The sequence below is a fragment of the Pinus tabuliformis genome, chromosome 2_2, assembly GCF_031772625.1.
Source record: "Pinus tabuliformis cultivar Carrire ecotype Pingquan chromosome 2_2, CPIR1, whole genome shotgun sequence".
Lineage (NCBI taxonomy): Eukaryota > Viridiplantae > Streptophyta > Pinopsida > Pinales > Pinaceae > Pinus > Pinus tabuliformis.
In genome coordinates, this window is record NC_142300.1 from 992,013,789 (window position 1) to 992,020,250 (window position 6,462).

A 6,462-nucleotide genomic window follows, 5' to 3' on the forward strand; every position below is an offset into this window, starting at 1 on the left:
CAGAATGTGTACAATCATCCTGTTGACAACATCTGTCTGGCCATCAGTTTGAGGATGGAAGGCTGTGGACTTAGTGAGTTTGGTGTGCAGCGTCGACCAGAGACTGGACCAAAATGTACTGAGGAACCTGCTATCCCGATCTGAGATGATAGACTGTGGGATCCCAAAGTGCACCCACACTCGTTCAAAGAAGAGTTTAGCAGTGGCTTCTGCTGTGATATTATTCTTGCAGGCCACCATAATGGCCATCTTCGAAAACCTGTCGACAACCACAAAAACACAATCGTTTCCATGCTTAGTGGAAGGAAGGCCTGACATGTAATCCATGGAGATGGATTCCCAAGGTCGACTAGGGGTAGGCAGCGGGGTATAGAGGCCTTGCTTCTTGACTTTCGGTTTGGCAATGGCGCAGGCATCCTGTCTAAGATTTGTCCAATATAAATAATTCTGTAGTACTGCCACCATTTTCTCGACCCCAAAATGCCCAACAGCCCGACTGTAGTGTGCTTCCCAAATCATCTTGGCACGCTCGCTTGAAGGAACACAAAGGTGACCCAAGTGGCATAACAGGGCATCCTGGAGGTGAAAATCTGGAACATGTCGACCCTCCAAGAGTGTCTAGTATGTGTGGCCAAAGTCTAGGTTGCTTTTGTAGAGAAGTGGCCAATCAGAAGTCTCATGCCCACAAGAGTTGAGCACGGTAGTTAATGACATGATTGGTGGTCGACTGAGGCAATCTGAAACATTATTGGTGTTGCCCTTCTTATACTTGATATTCAAATGGAACTGTTGCAGGTATGTGGACCACTTTTGATGGCAATCATTCTGTAATTTCCCTTGGATCTGTATGAACTGGAGGGGTCGGTGGCCTGTTTGGATGACCGTTTCCTTCCCTAAAATGTAATGTTTCCATTTTCGGCAGGCCTGCACAATGGAATACATCTCTTTGTCATAAGTGGGATACTTCTGGACTGTATCTGAAAGTGTCTCACTGTGATATGCCACTGGATGCCCGTGTTGAGTAAGGACTGCCGTAATAGCATAGTCAGAGGCATCTGTCTCGACCTCAAATGGTTGTTGCAAGTCTGGCAATGTGAGCACTAGTGCCGAGTAGAGGTGGTCTTTCAACTCTGTGAATGCCTTTTGTTTAGATTCAAACCAAAAGAATTTTGCTTTCGCTCCTCCCTTGGTGACTTGACTCAAGGGCGAAGTGATATGAGAAAATCCCAACACGAACTTGCAGTAGAAGTTGGCAAGACCTAGAAAGCTGTTGAGCTACATTAGAGTGGTTGGAGAGGGCCAATCCCGAATGACTTGGATCTTGGCTGGATCCACATTCACCCCCTGTTCATCAATAATGTATCCTAGATACTGAACCTGGGTCATGCCAAAAGTACATTTCTCCAAATTGGCACATAACTTGTGTTGCCGCAATGTTTAGAGAACCTGTCGGATGTGTTGGAGGTGCTCTTCCCAACTTTGGCTGAAGATCAGGATGTCATCCAAGTATACCACTACAAATGAGTTGGTGAATGGCTGCAATATGTCATCCATTAGCCTCATGAAGGTTGCACGTGCATTCGTTAATCCGAAAGGCATAACCAACCATTCGAAAAGGCCCTTCTTGGCTTTAAAAGCAGTCTTCCACACATCAGAGGGTTCGATTGGTACCTGGTGATATCCTGACTTCAAATCGATCTTGCTGAAATATTTTGCCCCCTGCAGCTGGTCCAGGAGGTCATCGATCCATGGGATCGGGTACCTATTACAGACAATGATCTTGTTCAGCGCTCGATAGTCAATACAAAGTCTCCAAGTCCCATCCTTCTTCTGTACCAACACGATCGGGCTCCCACAGGGTGGTGAACTCGGATGGATGTGACCTTTCTGTAGCAGCTCCTAAATCTGCCTCTTGATTTCATCGTTCTCCAGCACGGAGCGCCGATAGATTGGTCCATTAGGCAGCGGCGCACCTGGGGTCAGATCGATGGAATGCTTGACCTGACAGTGCAGAGGAATCCCTGTGGGGGAGGTGAAGAGGTCCTTATACTCCTCCACGACCTTGTCCATCTGTAGTTGTCGTGCGGAGGGGCCCTGTCTAGAGGTCGTGGCCACCGTCTTCTTCTTTCCTTGAGGGCGTATCATCAGGAAAACAAATTTCCCAGTTTTGGAAATGAGCTTACTGCATTGTTTTGCAATAACCAAAGAGATGGTCGTAGGCGGTGCTACCTCTGGTATCCTGTACAACTTATTTCCCAAAGTAATAATAATAGCACGGGGCCTTGATTTATACACAACATGTCGCTTCCACAAGTATGGTTGTCCTAATAATACATCACAAACTTCAAGGGGAGCAATGTCACACAATACCTCATCCGTGAAGGGCTTGATGTTGTATGGAATGCGACACTGCTAGCTCACGCGAAGATGTCGTCCTTGGTGAAGCCACCCGATGGTGTACAGTTGTGGATGTGTTGTGGTCGGTAAGCCCAGCCGCTTCACGACCTCTGCCGAAATGAGCTTCTTTTGGCTCCCGCTGTCGACAATGAACTATAGTGGGGATCCCTTTACCCACATCTCGGAGTGGAAGAGACGCTCCTCCTCCTCTGGATCTTCAGGTTCCTCCTTCTGGATCTTCGTGGTGGCAATGGTGGCGTTGGGCTCTGCATCGATAATCTACTTCCCTTTGTCATTCCCCTTGTCGGGTTCTGACTCAGAGTCGGAACATGCATCTGATTCTGAAACCTTTAACTCAACAACTAGTGACTGCTTGGCCTGACACTCATTTGTGTTGTGAGTGGAGCTCGTATGGAACTCACACCATTTTCCCGTGTCCTTTTTCGGCTTTGCGGCACTATTCTTTGCTTGCAGCTTTGGCGGGTTGTCTTGGGCCACCCTGCCTTGGCTTTGTCCTTTGTTCTGCGGTTTGAGGGCACCTTTCCCTTGCTTCGGATTTGCAGATCCAAAGTCTCGCTTCTTCTATTTAAACTTTTGCTCGACGTTGACGGCATATCGGTATGTCGTGCTGAGCGAGGAGATGTTCAGGAATTCTATTTCTTCCTAGATGTACTTGTGCAGGTAGCCACGGTATTTGAGTATCAAATGCTGCTCTGAATCCTTAAATGAATTCTAGGTGGGTGCGGCTGAAAATAGTGAGTCGGTACTTTCATCCTTCTGCTCGCAGTAGGTTTCCCACCAGTCCTTGACGTGGGGGCTGCTTTGAGAAGAGCGAAAATAATCTTTTCCCGACTGGAAAAATCATGAACAGAAAAATAACCCTCTAGTAGATTTAACCATTTATCGACGGCATCTGCGTCTATCTGACCCTCGAATATGGGGATTTCAAAATTAACTTGTACCTTAAATGGTGTGGCATTTTCAGAGTAGCTGTGGGAAGCTGATGCGTCACCCCTGGGTAGCCGCTGAAGGATCTGGGCAAAGTTGTCCATCATCACATTCCTTTGTCGCTCGAGGGCTTCTTCGAGCAAGATTTTGATAGGATCTCCTGCTCCCTCATCTTTCTTTTCATTCGCCATGGGAAGCCGTCGGGTTTTGCAAGGCTGGTCTTGCAAAGGTTCGACCAGTTCAAGCCCTAACACCTTATATCTCGATCTCATTGGGGACATGCAAAGAAAAACAGAGAAAAAGTAGACCGCTCTGATACCACTGATCCAGATTTAAACAGGAACGCACAAATTACAGAGATAACCATAAACACAAAGATGCAATGGAAATAATACTTCATTTCATTAATGTAAAACACTGAGATATGCTTACAAACAGAAAATGGAAATAAACAGCTAGGGCGATGGTAGCTTATCTCTGAGAAGAGATGTGGTGGCTACATGCCTCTGAACTATGTTACAATGAGGCTTGAAGGCCTATTTATTGTTGAGAAACAATGAAAAACCCTAAACATCCAAAAACCTAACCCTAGAAGATGAAACGCCAAACTGTGGGCCCCGTTTGGGTAAATTGGTACATCAACTTCCCGGGGTCGTAACTTTGGCATACGATCTCCGTTTGATGCATACAATATCTCATTAGAAAGATTTATCCAAGAACTACAACTTTGGGAAGAGCAACATCGATCCATGGACCCATGTTGCTCCCAATTTTCCCAAAAAACGTCATTTAGGGCCTCAAAACAGCTTCAGAAGTTTAGGACCTGAAAAACTGCTAAAAATAGTAAACTGTGCTACAATTAAGGAAACTGAAAAGCTGAAGAAACAATGGTGGGGGTCCAAGTGGACTTGGCGAGTGGCCACCAATATCCACCTGGATCAGCGTTGGAGAATAAGACTCCATAAGAGGTATGGACTGGTAAGAAACCCTCTCTTTCACATCTTAGGGTATTTGGATGTGATGCATATGTACATGTTCCAAAGGAGAAAAGAACCAAGTTGGATAGTAAATCTGAAAAATGCATCTTTATTGGGTATAAGGATAGTTTAAAGGGTTATAAGCTTTGGAACCCAGTAACAAGGAAGGTTGTGTACAACCGAGATGTGGTGTTCAGAGAGGTGAAATATGTTATTAAACATGAAGTCTAAACAAAGGAACCTGAGAAGATAGAGTTTAAGCTTAAGGAGGAAGAATCAGACTCTACAGCAGAGGAGGAATTAGAAGATGAAGAGCCACAAACTCCAGGTGTGAGAAGATCAATTCGAGAAAGAAGGCAACCAAAAAGGTATAGTCCATCTACTTTCTGTTCAAATTTTGCTTTATCTGTTACTGATGATGATCCCAGAACTGTGAAGGAAGCAGTAGATTCAGAGGATGGAAAACTCTAGAAAGAGGCCATGGTTGATGAAATGACATCTTTGCACAAAAATGAGGCTTGGGATCTGGAGGAGTTGTCGGCTAGAAGGAAACCCATTGGCAACAAATGGGTGTTCAAGAAGAAGACAAATGCAGAAGGAAAGGTGGAGAAATACAAAGCTCTGTTGGTAGCAAAAGGTTATTCCCAAGTGCCGAGAACTGACTTTGGTGATATTTTTTCTCCTGTTGCGAAGGTAGCTTTTATTAGATTACTTCTAGCTGTTGCTGCTACTTTTGATTTTGAGGTAGAACAGATGGATGTGAAGACAACATTTTTTCATGGGAATCTGGAAGAAGGAACTGGTATGTAAGTTAAAAAAGTCTTTGTATGGGATAAAACAGTCACCAAGGATGTGGAATCATAAATTTGATACATTTATACGAGGACTTGGCTTCACCAGAAGCAAGGCAGATCACTGTGTGTATTTTAAATTAATTGGTGACCGTGTTATTTATCTGGTCTTGTATGTGGATGATATGTTGCTGGTTCGAAATGACAAAGAAATTATCTAGGATTTGAAGACCCAATTTTCCTCCAAATTCGACATGAAAGATCTTGGCGTTGCAAACTATATTCTGGGCATGGAAATTAAAAGAGATCAAGTAAAGAGGATGCTTTGGTTAAACCAGAGGAAGTATGTCGAGACAATACTACAGAGGTTTAATATGCAGGATGGTAAACCGGTGAAGGTTCCTATTCCTGTAGGTGTGAAGTTATCTGTTGAACAGTGTCGCAAGACACAAGAAGAGTAAGAGGACATGTCCTGTGTTCCATATGCAAGTGCAGTCGATAGCCTAATGTATGCAATGGTCTGTACTAGACCAGACATTGCACATGCAGTGGGAGTATTGAGCAGGTTTATGTCAAAACCAGGAAAGGAGCATTGGACAATAGTGAAGCGAATTTTCAGGTATTTGCGTGGCACTAGTGATTATGGTTTGTGCTACCAAGGAAGACTAGGATTGGATAGAGTGTTGGATATTCATGGCTTTGTTGATGCAGATTGGGCTGGATATCTAGATAAAAGAAGATCTACAAGTGGGTATGTGTTTAACCTATTTGGAGGTGCAGTCAGTTGGATGAGTAAGAAACAATCTGTAGTGGCATTATCAATTACAGAGGCAGAATACATGGCAGCCACTCATGCAAGCAAGGAAGCAGTTTGGTTGTAGAGATTGTGTTCATGTATGGGGTTAGTACAGGGAGTTATAAGGATAGATTGTGACAGCCAAAGTGCAATTTTCTTGGCAAAGAACCCTGCTTATCATTCAAAGACAAAGCACATTAATGTTCAGTATCACTTTGTGAGGGATATGATAGAAGACAAAATGGTGTTGCTGGTAAAGATGGATACTTTGAAGAATATTGCAGATGCATTGACAAAATATGTGAGTTCTAAGAAGTTCTCTTGGTGTAGAGAAACAATGGGCGTTGTAGGGCTGGATAAATGACTAAGCTCTTTTGTGGCCCCCTGTGGAAAGAAAACCCAAGTGGGAGAATGTTGGTCTGTGTTATATTCTTTCCACGACTAGCTTACGTAGTTCACTGGGGGGTTAGAGGGGGGCAGCAACCCCCCCTGTTCGGGGGGTTTGAGGGGGGAAGCAGCCCCCCTGTCCGAGGGATTTCAGGGGGGCGGGTAG